The following is a 15,603-nucleotide window of genomic DNA, read 5'->3' as shown; positions in this document are numbered from 1 at the left end:
CTTTCTTGTTACCGTGGTAGCGGGTGGGTATCTCAGACAGTGACGGATGGAGCAGGCAGGCTGGAGTTTTTATGCGCCGTTCTTTGGGGGCTGCAGAAGGAGTCCGCTGAGAAATGTGTGTTGCAGGCATGCCTGCTGAGTTTAGTCTGCTGGGTATCTGTCACTTATTCTGACTAAAAGGTAAGGGCTTCTGTAATTTGCTGCTGCAAAGAATTGGTGCATTGTTCTATTTCTAAGGCCTTCAACTAATTGGCTCTTAAGGGAAGATTGGAATGAGAGTTTTTGCTTGACTTCTGTGGCCTATCCTGTTAGATCTGATTTTTTAAAAAATATCTGAAGAAAATATAATCTTGGCTAATCTTATGGCCATTAATGGAAGGTCTATTTACATGTCTTCCAGGGGAATAAAAAAAGCAAAAAATGTTTGATTCCATGATGTTTCTTTCTTTTCATCTAAAACTTTTTATTTACCAGTGAAGAGGGATGGGGTACACGTGCGTAGTCACTCTTTTCAGTGATTTCTGTAAACTTTGGGAATAGGACTTGTAGGTTTATCCCAAGCTAATAATATTTTCATCCAGCAGATTGCATTTTTACCAATTAAGAACTATAGTGCATTTGAGTAGTCAGAATGAGGAAAGTTAAGAGACTATTTACAAGAAGTAGCATTTACAAGTAGCATTTAAACAAGAAGTAGCATAACTGATTGGTCAGTTACTTTAGCATGTGTAAATATATGTTGATAAATAGAAATTACCAATTATACCTCTTGTTTTATGTGTGTTTAGAGGAAATTTTCCATTTCTGATTAGAATTCCGATATGAACTGAAATACAGGCAAAAAAATCTTAACAATAGAACTATTATAAAATTATAGAGACCTTAAATTTATGGTTCTCAAACTTACCTACTTAAAGTAATTGAAACTAGAATATCAGATGCCTGTTATCCCTGGGGAAAAAAGCTTACCTTTGGTTAAAGAAACATAATTTCAAAAACAGATTGCCCATCGCTGTGGAATTTGTACAGTTGGAAACCAACTGAGTTTTATTGAACAAAATGATTACACCTTATTTTCGTAAGCACTGGTGATTTATGGAGACTCTTTGGTAGGAGTGTAGGCTGTATTTTATTGGAGATGGAGGTCGCTTTAATGATATTTTCTTTTATGGTCGCTACTTGGGCGTGTGATGTGTGTTGCAATCTGGCTCTATTTATCAATCTGTCTCATGAGCCATAAATGAAGGAAAGGTGTATGTTTGGACACCCAATTTAAGTCAACTCATTTTATTTATTACTTTATAAAATTTGGGCCAAAGAGCCTCTGGGAAATGTTTCCTCCAATGTTGATGCATATTCCTCCAACATATTGATGCATCTACTTAAAAAACCTAGTGAGATTAGCAAAACGAACTGGATTTCTTTAGTGATTAGACTTTGAGAAGAAACAAGAAGTAACGTGGATACTGAAGGGAGGATGCTGTCTGTAAAGGGGGAAAGTTTTAATTCCTTAACCCTGACTCACGTGTTCCTAGTGGGACTACTAGAGACTGAGTCGACAGAGTAGGGCCCAGATTTTAGAGGCTGTTTCTCTCCCACAGCTACCCCTCACCCTAACCCTCACTGTCCAGTGTCTTGTCATTAAGTCCCTCTGGTTTCTTTAATGTGTCAGCAGGATGGCTTACCTTCCATTTATTTATTTATTTATTTATTTTGGCCGCACATGGCATGCGGGGTCTTAGTTCCCCAACCAGGGATCAAACCTGCGCCCCCTGCATTGGAAGCGCAGAGTCTTAACCACTGGACCACCGGGGAAGTCCAAAACTAAGATTGACCTTCCATTTGAGATCAACAGGAGATGGCTCAGATCAGCACATACTCCTGGAGACCTTAAAAATCTTTCCTCGGGCTTCCCTGGTGGCGCAGTGGTTGGGAGTCCGCCTGCCGATGCAGGGGACATGGGTTCGTGCCCCAGTCCGGGGGGATCCCACATGCTGCGGAGCGGCTGGGCCCGTGAGCCATGGCCGCTGAGCCTGCGCGTCCGGAGCCTGTGCTCCGCGACGGGAGAGGCCACAGCGGTGAGAGGCCCACGTACCGCAAAAAAAAAAAAAAAAAATCTTTCTTCCCATGTTTTATTCCAAACATCTCCTTCTTAATACAAAGAAAAAATAAACAAGGAGAAAAAAAAAGAAACAAGATACTTCTTCATATGAATTTTTTTTTTCTCTTTCAAGTGTTTCATACTTTATTTTCTAAAGTTTAAACCAGATTTGTCCCTTATATAAAATTGGACACTTTTTTTATGTACTAAATCAGTGACTGTCAGCCTGGGCGTGTCCATAGGACTCACCTGTAAAGTGATTGAGTGATGCCACCGTCAGGGAGTTTGTTCTGGAACTCTACATCCATGCCTGGTACATGGTAGGTGTTCAGTAATATCCAATGAATGTTAAATACTCAAATGTTTTCAGAGTGGATTCTAACAGGCCACATTGGATAAAACTCATTGCAAAATCTGTTCCTCTTCCTCTTTAGTTGAATTTAGAGAAGGGCATGTCCCAGCTTCTATGCTTCCTACATGTAAGTTGAGAAATAATAGGGCTTCTTTTGAAAGGCTGGACTTCTTTTGCAGACTTTTTCAAACCTCTGAAAATAGATGAATAAGGGCCCTTTAATCATTTTCTAGCACACAAAACAAAGTGACTTCTATAGCAATGATACTAACATACCTCTTAGAAATTACTGTGTACTCCAGTCCCAGGACTCTCTCATGAACCTCAAAATGATACAATGGAGAGAACCCAGCCAACTGAAAACATTCTCTTTCCACATGTGTATTTTTGGGTTATGTGTGTATCTTCTCACTTGAACCAGTAGAAGTGTGCCTCTTGAATAATATTGGGTTGGCCAAAATTTTGTTGGGCTTTTACGGAAAAACCTGAATGACTTTTGTGCCAACCCAATAATTATTACGTATTTCCCAAACAATTCTGAAGGCACCTAGGTAGACATTACGTATCAGATGAGGCTCTGTCTCCATAGACCTGGAATTCGTATGTGACCTAAGCATTTGTTTTTCCTATCAAAGTTTCTCTCCTCCAGTGTCGTTTCTACTTTAGACTGAGTCTTGAAAAATTATGAGAGTATCTAGACAATAGGGGCAAGACCCTTAAAAAAAGTTCAGAGTTACTAATATGTTAATATTATCTGTGATTTGAAGACTTGAATTAGAAGAGATGAGTCTTAAGTCATTCCCAGGTTTCTAATCTCTGAATTTTAGTCTTTCTTTTATAAGTTTAATCAATTCTCAGTAGTCATTTCTGCTATAACACTTGCTTTGAAAATGCAGATTTGTTGCAAAGCAATTGATGTATTAAAGAACAGACATAAAAGAAATGTATTTACTTATGTGCAGTTTCCTCCTAGAGAGACACTAGGTGAAGGCAGAAAACTGCAGCCAAGCTTAACGCCACATAGGATTACCCCAAAGTGTGTACAACACCCAGTTATCTACATACTCATTTTACTTATGAATTATGAGCCCCATCCATCCACATTTGGTGTGGAACAACTTTCTGTCCCATTTCAGATTGCTTTTCTACCACACTTCACAATAAACGCATCTTTTCCTGCACCCAAGTCCAAAGCAAACTGTAGCTTTCTTTTTTTAATGAGGTAAAGTGCCATATTTATTGTAGTTCTTATGTGTTTCTTAACCGTTTAACACAAATAAAACTTTGATATTAAAGTCCTGCATTTTAATAATGTTACTGATATCCTTTTGGAGTGCTTACCCCTAACCCCATGCTCCCCCTAAGTCCTATGGTTTCTATTGCATGATTTGCATTGTATCACGATTTTCGGGAACACTTATGTTTTGTTATAGCAGAACTGACTGTAATGGATCTTGGTGCGATAAAATTCTTAGAGGCTAGTGATGAGGACATTTAGCATGTCCTAGCATTGTTTTCTATGAGTGTGGACAACTTGGCATGCTTTTTCCTACCTGCATTTATTTTTTCCAGTGCCTTTATAGGTTTGCTTCAGAATAATCATTTTCCAAAACTGCAAACTTCAGAGAAAGTTGTATGACGTTCCCAAAAGTGAAGACCATTGAAAGATGACTATATACTTGGTTCAGTCTTAGGGATAAGGAGAGTTTTCTGGTCTTGGCTAATTAATATTTAAGGTCATTGGACGATATAATTTTAACTGATTCTAAAATTCAGATTTTAAAACATGTAGATGTTGTGTTTTGCAGTATAAAACTTTATCAAATGAATGCAAATTGGATCATTTTTACATTTACCAAAAAAATAAATAAATAAATGCTGGACTCTTCATCCTATGAAACAAGGAAGAACGCTGGCCTGGTTTGGTAGAAGGGAAAGGGGATTGTCATCTTCAGACAGGTAATCTATACTGTAGGGTTGTTGGTTTGTTTTCAGTGTCTGCTTGCTGTGAGCCTGGGAATTGGAGGCTGTGTTTTTGTTTCTGATGCTTCTCAGGGTTCTGACTTTTGGCCACAAGCAGTTACACCATATGCTGCTCAGGGTATCCCCTTGCCACTACCTACTCTGTTAATATTTCTTTCACCACTGAACTTGCCCTCCAGAACTTTGCAGAACTTCTGCAGGGAACTGAACATGACGGCCGGAGTTTGGAGCTGCAAATGGAGCCCTTGCGTTGTCCTAGGGTCTCCTCTGTTTTCTAGCTGTAGTGCCTGTCAGGCCACATGGGCAGGCTCTTTCATCCTGACTTGTAAAGCGGAGCTTCTCTCCACCTCCTTCATGAGAACTTTTCCCTTTGAACTGTAGCCATTTGAAAGCTTCCTGGGCACATCCACAGTCCTTAGGTCAGATGGCCATGCTCAGAACTTACTCACTTGGCTAGAGGGCTGGTGCCTTGATCATTATATATGCTTAACCGGTTTTTACTCTTAGTAAATATCCTGTGAGGGACTGAACATTTGTGTACCCGCCTCAAATTTATATGTTAAAGCCCTAACCCCAATGTGACTGTTTGTGGAGATGGGGCCTATGAAGAGATGAGGGTCATAAGAATAGGGCCCTAATCCAATAGGGCTGGTGCCCTTGTAAGAAGAGAAGACACCAGAGTTCTCTCTTTCCCTACATAGGAACACAGTGAGAAGGTGGTAGCAGTCTGAATGCCAGGAAGAGCGTTCTCACCAGGAATTGAAACAGCCTTCGCTCCAGTCTTGGCCTTGTCAGCCTCCAGAACTGTGAGAAATAAATTTCTGTGGTTTAAGCTGCCCAGCCTGTGGTACTTTGTTATTGTAGCCAAAGCTGACTAAAACACACGCACAGTTTAATTCATCACCTTAATGAATTTCTGGTTGAAGAGAGGAAACAAGAAAATTGACGTTGGAATACAAATAAGTTGCCAAGAAGCATAAAAATAATAATCCTATTAATAACCTTGAGATTGTCCTGAGCAGATCTTCAAGCTGAGTTGAACAGTGTTCTTATATAGCATATCAGGTGCTAAAAATAGAAGACACAGTACCTGCTCCATCCACTATGGCTCTTCATTTACCGAGATTAAAAATTATTCACAGGGGCTTCCCTGGTGGCGCAGTGGTTAAGAATCCGCCTGCCAATGCAGGGGACACAGGTTCCAGCCCTGGTCCGGGAAGATCCCACATGCCACGGAGCAACTAAGCCCGTGCACCACAACTACTGAGCCTGTGCACCACAACTACTGAGCCCACGCGTCTAGAGCCCATGCTCTGCAACAAGAGAAGCCACCGCAGTGAGAAGCCCACGCACTGCAACAACGAGTAGCCCCTGCTCGCCGCAACTAGAGAAAGCCCGCGCGCAGCAAGGAAGACCCAACACAGCCAAAAACATTAAAAAAAAAAAAATTATTCATATCCACTCTATGGTTATTTATTGAGATGTGTGTGCAAATAGAAACCTGAAACCGTGAAAATTACAAAAAAAAGTGGGTTAAGCCTATGACGCAAACATTTCAGCTATCAGATCGCGACGTTTGTTTTTTTTATTTTTCACACAATATGGTGCAGTTAAACCTCAAAGTACATGTTAATATGTGCTCGAGCCTAAGATGAAACCTTATATAATTTTATTTTAAATTTAAATTGTAGACAAATGATTAGTTTTCTTACAAACTTAAGGTAAATGAAATAGCATTTCTTACTTATTAAATGGGAAAAAACTGGAATTTGTCTTCATACATAATGAATGTTATTAAAATTTCATTAAATGAACTTTGTGATAAAATCTTTAATAATATATTGATCTCAAGTGAAATGCTTTATTTTAAATCCCTTATCATCTACCATGCAGAAAGGATGAAATGATTAAAAGTTTTCCTAAGGGGTTTCCAGTGGTGATGCATTAGAGTGAAAAAAGGGGTCCCAAGTGAAAAGCAAATAGACAATGCTAGGCTGAAAGATCCCCAAGGCCTCTGTAGAGTCTATAGTTCTCTGATATGCCTGGAACAAAGCAGAATTAGGAATACAAAGATGGAAAGAAAGAAGCGATTCCTTAGGAAGTATAAAGAAGACACTCCACTTGGAGCTCCGTTACGTGTAGAAGGTTTCATTGAGCTGTAAAAGAGACGTTTCAGTTCTCAGACACAGGCTGCACCCTAAGATAACATGATTGTTGGCAGCAGTATAACTGTCGGTTGTTGAAAAAATATATACAAAATACATATTTCTTAGTTGCTTTGATTTTTTAAAAAATCTGTCTGTTTTTGTGCTTACAATGGTCCTTTGAATATCATGCCAAAAATAAGCCCCTAGCTATCCATGCTTAACAAGTTGAATTGGTTTACCTCTTGACTACTTCATAATTAACTGATTCGGTTAGTCTTGGCAAATGACAGAACCCAATTGTTGATCTATTTTCTAATATCTCTGAAAAATTAAGCTGAAAAATGCATACAGGGTAAATTACAGGAGGAATTGCAGTGCACCCACCTTCTCTTTGTGTTGAAGAAGAAAAAATAATGATTAGATCACACTTTAGATTCATTCGATTTCACATCGACTCTACTTATGATCATAGGTCTAGGTTAGGGAAGGTCTGTGGGACCTCTGTGCTGCTGTGTGTTGAGCTGAGTACACTATTTAACAGCCTCATGGTAGCTTTTAGGCAATGATTTCCCACATTCCTCTCCTTCACTCTGGAGCCAGGTGCCTTGGGAAGAGGGAAAGCCATGGCTTAATCTGAACAAAGAAGGAATTAACCAGTTGCCTTTCCAATCCTAGGACATACGGAGCATACTGGCTGTGCCACTAAGGAGTTGGCAGAGGAGGAACTGGGACCTCAGGACAGATGGCATTGAAGGGAAGGAGGAAGGGAGAAGGAAGGGAGGTAGGAAGGAAGGAAGGAGGAAGGAAAGAAGGTGGAAGGAAGGAAGGAAGGAAGGTGGAACGAAGGAAGGAAGGAGGAGGAAGGTAGGAAGGAAGGAAGGAAGGACAGAAGGAAGGAAGGAAGGAAGGGAGGTAGGAAGGAAGGAAGGAGGAAGGAAAGAAGGTGGAAGGAAGGAAGGAAGGAAGGTGGAAGGAAGGAAGGAAGGAGGAGGAAGGTAGGAAGGAAGGAAGGAAGGACAGAAGGAAGGAAGGAAGGTGGAAGGTAGGAAGGAAGGAAGGAAGGTGGAAAATCAGAAGGTAGGAAGGAAGGAAGGAAGGTGGAAAATCAGAAGGAAGGAAGGAAGGTGGAGAGTCAGAAGGAAGGAAGGAAGGTGGAAGGAAGGTCGGTGGGTGGAAGGAAAAATAGAGGAAAAATGAAGGATGAAGAAAACCAGAAACATGTACTTTAAAAATGTTTTTGTCCTCTCCCTCCAAACATGTGGACATGGAGATTCACATATATTCCTCCTCAACTTTAGTTATATTCTTTTGTTTGTGTAATATAATGTTTAAATTTTTTAGAGGAAGCCCTTTCCGTTTTGCCTTTTTATAGCTGAATGACTGTTTTAGTGCTCACAACTTTTTTAAAGGCTTTTCATGTCTTCAGACTCCTAGAATTACAGGCTACAGGGGACATGGTGGAAGAAAGTATTCTGGCCGGGGTCAGGAATGCAGTCACTACTCTTAACCGACTGCTTTTGAGCAGTTCCTTTTACCTACATGGCCTCAGCCTTATCCAGCTTTAAAATATGGGACCTTGACTCTAATAGTCTTTATTTTTCTGTTTGCATTTATTTAATATGAAAGCTCCTGCCTGTGATTGAAGTTGGTCCAAAGTGACTGGAGGGAGAGAGTTATTCTTTAACAGAAATTATCTGCCTTTAACTTGAAAATGTTTTGTAAAGTACTTTGCAAAGTCCAAATCACATAACATCCCATGAGACAGAGAAAACACCATTTAGGCATGGATGTCTAGAAATGGGCAAACTGAGATACAGACAGGTGGTGTGGCAGCCTTGATATCCCAACTCGGATTTGGAAGTATTATGGGTATCTTCTTCTGAAACTCATTTAAAAATTTTATATATATCTATGATATATATATATATATATCATGATATATATATATATCATATATATATGATGAGATTCTGAGAATATGAAGGTTATGAAAACAGTGCATTTGCTTGTATTAGTGTTTACTGAACTTTATTTAATGGAAAAATGTTAATAGTTATGGGGGAGGGGAAGGGGGCGGACAGAAGGAGTTTCCCTGGTCAAAGCAGTTTAGCAAACATTGGGCTAAAGGAAGTAAGCAGGTTTTTCTTACACATGCTTTTTTGTAATCTTTAATCTGCTGATGTGCATTATAAATCTCCAACGTGGGTTATAGAGGTAGCTCCCAAATCTGAAATCATAATCACAAATTTCTGGGCTCCAAAGACTCACTGCATCAAAACTGTGGGAGGTGGGAACTGGGGACTTCCATTGAAAACACCTTTGGGAGACCACCTTTAGGCAGTGAATTCATCTATTTCAGCAGGGGTCCAAGGCACCACTGTCAGCCAGACTGCAGCCCTCCCGCCCCAATTTATTTAACTGCCGAACTCCTTTTGTCTGAGAAACGCATGTCGACATTTATGGAACTAACAGTTTAGAAAATGCTGGTCAATGCATTCTCTTACTAAAGGCTTAAAGAAAAATACGACCATCAACAAGTATTGGTTTGGGACTTTCCTTTGAGTTGTGCATTTTGTGTGTGGTGGTGGTTCAGATAGCACTAAAGATCATGTGCAGTGTTTTGAGCCCACAGTGATGTGTTATTTATTATTTTTTATAGTGATGTTTATTTCATTTATATTATCCTTAGACATTTTTTTTTCTTTTTTGCAGCAGACTTTCCCAAGATGTTGAATGTAATATGTAGTAAACTGTTCTGTTCTCTCAAATTGTTAGGGAATAATGCTTAAACTTATTTGATTTCTAAAACTCAAATCTCCAGAGATAGGGAATTTTGTAATTAAAGTGAGTGTGATAAACTCTTTTTTTTTTTTTTTTCGGTATGTGGGCCTCTCACTGCTGTGGCCTCTCCTATCGCGGAGCACAGGCTCCGGATGCGCAGGCCCAGCGGCCATGGCTTACGGGCCCAGCAGCTCCGTGGCACGTGGGACCCTCCCGGACCGGGGCACGAACCCGTGTACCCTGCATCGGCAGGCGGACTCTCAACCACTGCGCCACCAGGGAAGCCCTGATAAGCTCTTGGCATAAAATAAATAAGTCTTCCAAGAGAGGAGAGAGTGAAGGATCTCAATTTTAAAAAAATCTTGATTGTTTCTAGTACTGGACTCTAGATTATTAATTTATGATGCTGAAGGGGGTGATGACAGTGACTTAATTAAAGTGATATAATTAGACAAATACAATACAGAAAAGAAGATGATCCTGAAAAGAAGATGATTTTTCAGAGGGGAAAAAAATTGGGAAAGCCCCTCCAAAGGGGTTTAACTTTCTCCTCATACGTGTTCTGATGCCACATTTGAGAGCCTCAGAGCTGAACTGTGGAACGGAGGCAATTCACTGCAGACTTAGGATTCTGTGTGGACATCCATGAAGACGTTTGGGGTGCAGCTGTATTTTGAGAGGAGATGATACACTCTAACGGTAACTCCCTTCACAGCCATTAGAATCAGGTGAAAAGCAAATACAACTTTCTTTTCATTTTGAATATCCTTCTGTGTAGAAAGCTGTTTCTCATAAACTCACATTTGAGTCTCCGCTCACTTATTAAGACACTGCAAACCAGATCACCGTTTCTGTTCACGTGACTGTCGCTGAGGTTCAGTACCATGGACCTTTGAGATCATAGGTAGATGAAAGGGCTTTGAAAATTTTTGTTCAGTCATCGAAAACCTTAATTGCTGAAGTGCAGACTCAGGTTCACTGCAGACCTTGTCTTAGAGTCCAGTGAAGCCACGTGCATGTACAATATGATAACAAAGCACCAACAGCAGTGCACACGTGGTGGCCTCTAACCCATTTCATGATGATAATAATTGATCTAAAGATTCTCTGAAGAAAAGACCAATTATCGCTGACATTCTGCAAGATGGAACTCCCTGTGGGTTAGACAGAGGCCCTGACTGAAGACTGTCACCAGGAATTTGAAGATGATCCTGGCAGGGATACTCCAGGAACCAGGACCTTTAATCTGATCACATTTAAAACCCATTTCAAGCATGTTAGGTAAATTATGTCAGGGCTCTGGGGAGATATCTCTGGAATCTGAACATTCTCTGGGGATTGCTGTTTGACATTTAGAGCAGGTGAGAGTCCTATAGCTTGTGAAGTCATTAAGGTACAATTATGACCAGCTAGACTTTATCCTTTCTGATGTGCCTGCCAGACTTGACAGCTCCGAACAGTTGGTGGGGACCCGAAGACACCTCTTCTTGGTTCCTTGTAGCACAGCGAAAATGTTCTGCTCCCTGTGGCTAGAGCTGCATGAAAGAAATTTTTGCTGAGAAAAGGTAGAAGGCCCTCTGTTGATGGTTGCTATTAAGTTAGAAACCTTGGGCCTATTATCGATGACTCCCTAGGTGTACAGAATGGGTATAATTCCTCTTCTTCTTTTTCTCCTGTTTTAACTTGTGCTTTAATTGGAGGCTGACATTTCTTTATTCTGTCAGATAACTCCTTACCTTAACTCTCATTTGACATCTAGCTAAAATGGTGTCTGTGCTTTTGGAATGCAGGACTGTGGCATGTCTACAGCAGCTTGAGTGACATAGATTAAGGGTCATTCTTTTTATTTGTGAGGATGTGTGCATTTCTTTCATGCATGCCTAAGCCTTTGTAATTTAGGGCCTGGCTCCCAAACCATATTCATGTTGGCAAAGTAGTTTAAAACAAGTACTTCTTGAGTAGGCAACATAATCTTACAAAGAACTCTGAGCATCGGGGTCACCCAGGGTCCATCCTGTACTAGCTATGTGATTTAGCACAAGTAATTTAGTTTCTAAGCCTCAGTTTCCCCAGCTGCCCATCTGTGAAAAGCAGCTCATTAAAACTACCTCCTAGGGTCATCTTAAGGTGAAATGAGACAGTGCATTTAAAACACAAGTGTGAGGTACATAGTAAGTATTTTATAAGTGGTACTATAATTATTGTTTGGAGTCAATTTCACTAACATAAAATGAATGTATTTTTTATCTCTTTTCCTTGAATGACTAAGTGATAAATGATATGGATATGAACCTGGAATAGAATTTCTGAATTAATACATCTCTGCTCTCAGGAAATTATCTTATGTTGGTGGCTGTCTTTGGTCTTCCTTAAGTCTTAAGGTGTTCCTTAACTTCTCTTTTTTACTTTGGCTGTGTTTAGAGTTTCCCCCTTAGTTATATGTAAATGTATTTTATCTAACGCTTCATTTTGAAGAAGATAGAAAATGTTTGTATTCTTTAGAAATGCATTAGATAGCAAGTAATAGAAAACCCAGCTACAACAGCTTAAACAAATAGTTTATCATTCTAATATAGCAAGTAGTCCTGAGGTGGGTGATTGCTAGCTTTGGTTAAGGACCTCAACAATGTTAGTGTCAGTGCTTCTATGATTCTCGAAGATTTCCCTCCTTTTTTTCCCACATGGTTGCAAAATGGCTACTGAATTCCAGACATCACATCCCCATTCAGGTAGGAAGAAAGAAAGAAGGATGAAGGGGCATGCTGCCTGTCACCCAGTATCATCCCTTATTTCTGCTAGTCTCATTGGCCTAAACTAAATCACATCCTACCTGCAAAGGAGACCAACTGTGATCATCACCTGGAGTTGGACATATTTGCTCTCTAAATAAATATGGTGTTAGTTAGGCAACAGCAGGATGATGAATATTGAGTAGACAAAAATGGTCTTCTGCAGTACTGCAGACCTCAGCTTAGTTTCTGTACCAGCTGCCTTCTGCACTAGAGGAATTAAAGGCCAGGGGGAAAACAGTTAATCCTAATCGCTCTAACCCTCCTCCATGTGAACTGAACACGGTTAATGTCTGTATTATTTATTAGGTGCAATGGACAAAGAAGGAAGCATTTGAACCAACCAGTTGCCTGCCCCAGTCTCCATCCTTTGCTTCAGGATGGCTTCCCTTCCCTTGGTTACATCCATCAGGATGGTTGTAGTTTATGATGGATATAATGGATGTGATGTTGGACCATCTTTGACCATGACTGGTTCTCCACCAAAAAACATCCAAACAAGCATGAAGCCTGCTGCTCCCGACTCACCCTCTTGGGACCCTGGGAAGCCCCCTGGTGTGTTCTCCTTGCACAGTCTGCATTCATCTAGGTGAGAGCCCACCCTTCCCCACCCCCACCCTCACTCCTACTTTATCAGAAACTGGAGGCTGATTTCCTATTGTCTTATGAACTCCCAAGACTCACTTAGAAATAGGGAAGTATATTGACTCAGTTTCATTATCTAGATTAGTGAGTCAAAGTTGAATAATTCTGTAATAGTTCTAGGGACTAAACCATTCCTAAAACCAGCACTCACTGGCCCAATACAAAGTAGCTACTTGCTTATCCTAGTATTGCATCTGAGAAGCAACCTTGAAGTTCCCTTTCCTTTCCTCTATCATTTTCTCAAGGTGAAACAGGCATAACCAGAACTTTAAGGTATTCCTTATACAGCCTAGATGCTTTTCAATTATATTTATGAAGAGACATGGAATTGCTTTTGCTTATCATCCAGCTTGTTACTGACTTTTTCTTTTCTGCATAAAAAGAAAAAAAATACCTCTGTAGGCTTCCTATTCAAAGGCACTTAGGCTGAATGGAAGATTTCCTTTTATTATTGTTATTTTTCTCTACTTGCAAAGCCAGGAGTCAGAACCATGGAATCAGAGAATTCAAGTTTCTTTATAGTTCAAGCAGAGTGAGGCAGGGAATGGACAGAAATAGGTCGCGTTGTGTTTGAAAGACCAGGACAATGGGGTTTTCTTGGAGTGCTCGGACTCTGATGGATTCTTGTTTGGGGGCAGAGCGTTTCAGAAAAGTCAGAAGCCAAGAATTTATAGTATGGCAGCCTGTAAAACATTGAAAAAACATATACTAGTCTGTGTGTTTTTTCCTAGTAAAAGGAATTTGGCAATTTTCTGTAATCATTTGTCAAGAAGAGCCAAGTGGCTTTTCCCAAGATAATTAGAAGATGGGTTGAATGTATCTTTTCTGTTGCATGTAGCCCTTGAGTGATCTTTGGACATCACCAGCTCCCCACATGACTGGGTAATGGAGACAGTAGCCGACCCCTTAGCTGAGATTCCTAGGTCCCAGCCACTGGTTTTGCCAGTAAAGATCATTTGGCAATGACTTTGAGGAAGTCACTTAATCTGAGGGTGTTCTTACCAATAAGACAATGGGTCTGTTTGGCCTCTTCAGCTTCTAAAATCAGGGTGTTGCTCTCACTTTTGGGGATTCTTGGGTTATTGCTCTGAGTCTAAACAGATATGAAAATGGGTAAAGAAGAGGTGGAAGCTTCCATGGGCCCCTGTCACTATCTTTGTTTTCCTCTTCTCGCAAGAGACAGGGTAATGCCCAGAAAGGCTGTGATTTTTAATTTTGCAGACTAACTCTGAGTGTTGCATGGGCTTTGGTTTCTGTCTTTTTCTTGCTGCCCCTCCATCTGGGATTTAGGGACATCGCCCTTCTCCCTCTCTTCTCAATTCTTCCCAGAGATTAAGTGCTTTGGATGCTTGTTCGCCACCCAGACATGCCCTCCTGCTTCAGAATGCCACTCCCCTCTCCAGGTAGCTTTTCCATTCTCTGAACATAAAGCCAGACTCAGCTAGCTGCCAGATTATTTGATGACATTGATGGACGTCAAGTTGTTAAATGATGCTGAACTTTAGCAAGGGTATTTGCATTTTTAAAGAGCATGGCCCTGAAAAGGATCTCTAGTTTGTGGGACATGTGGAGAAGATACGAATAACGCTATGTGTAATGCTTTATCCACTTCAAAAGGCGTTCACATTAATCATCATGTTTAGTCACACCAGGAAAATGAACTAAATAGGGATATCGCTCCGGGACTTTATTTATTTCATTTGAGCAGCTGAGACGGGTTGAGCAGATAATGCTCAAGTCCGGCTGGCTAAAAAGTGAAAAACCAAGACCTTGCACCTAAGTTTTCCCATCCTGGGCTCTGGCTTCTGTAAGAAGCACCTCTTCACAAGTGCCACTTCCTTTTCCTCATCTTCCTTTTCCCTGTTGAATCAAGTACATTGGCCAAAGGGCCACCACGTATTTAAGGGACATGCTGACTTTAGAAGATGACTTATAAATCAGAGGGTGTTCAGCTGCATGTAGGATCAGCTTTGCAGCCTTAAAACATCTACCACCATGGGCTTTTTTAGCTTTCTCCATCTTTTAAAAGTGAACTCAGTGAAGACCAGTGTTGGATTGTGTGGTATAAGAAGTGGGGGCAGGGCTTCCCTGGTGGCGCAGTGGTTGAGAGTCCGCCTGCCAATGCAGGGGACACGGGTTCGTGTCCCGGTCCGGGAAGATCCCACATGCCGCGGAGCGGCTGGGCCCGTGAGCCATGGCCTCTGAGCCTGCGCATCTGGAGCCTGTGCTCCGCAACAGGAGAGGCCACAACAGTGAGAGGCCTGCGTACCGCAAAAAAAAAAAAAAAGAAGTGGGGCAATTTTATACCATGACGTGGGCAGTTGTCCACCTGGTGACAGTACTTCATGTGACACAGGGAGGGCAGTTGTGGCACAGGGCTGCCATCTGCTTTGATGCTTTAGAAGATTGTGTTTAAACCACCAAATAAAAAAATCACAGTTCTTTATTCTCCAAATAGTATGCTTTAAACAGCTCTTCATTCTTCAAAAAATAAAGAAGAATGTAAAATAAAATGTAAAATCTCCTACCTCATTCGAATCCCTCTTTCGGGTGATTTTTGAGTGTGTAATCTTCCAGACCTTTTCCTACACCATACAGTGTATGTATCTGTATACATATTTTTAAAAAATGAATTGTAGTTGTTTTAAGAAAATCTTTCCCCGTTAGTAAAAAAGACTTGATTTTTCTTAACGGGTGCCTGATATTCTACTGGATGGAGTCACCAGAGGTATTTACCCTTCCTTACTGAAGGGCATTTAGTCTTTCTTTAGTACATCACTACTAAAAACAATCTCGTAGAACACA

This window comes from Phocoena phocoena, chromosome 8 (genome assembly GCF_963924675.1).
Source record: "Phocoena phocoena chromosome 8, mPhoPho1.1, whole genome shotgun sequence".
NCBI lineage: Eukaryota > Metazoa > Chordata > Mammalia > Artiodactyla > Phocoenidae > Phocoena > Phocoena phocoena.
Note: the sequence above shows the minus strand (reverse complement) of the source record.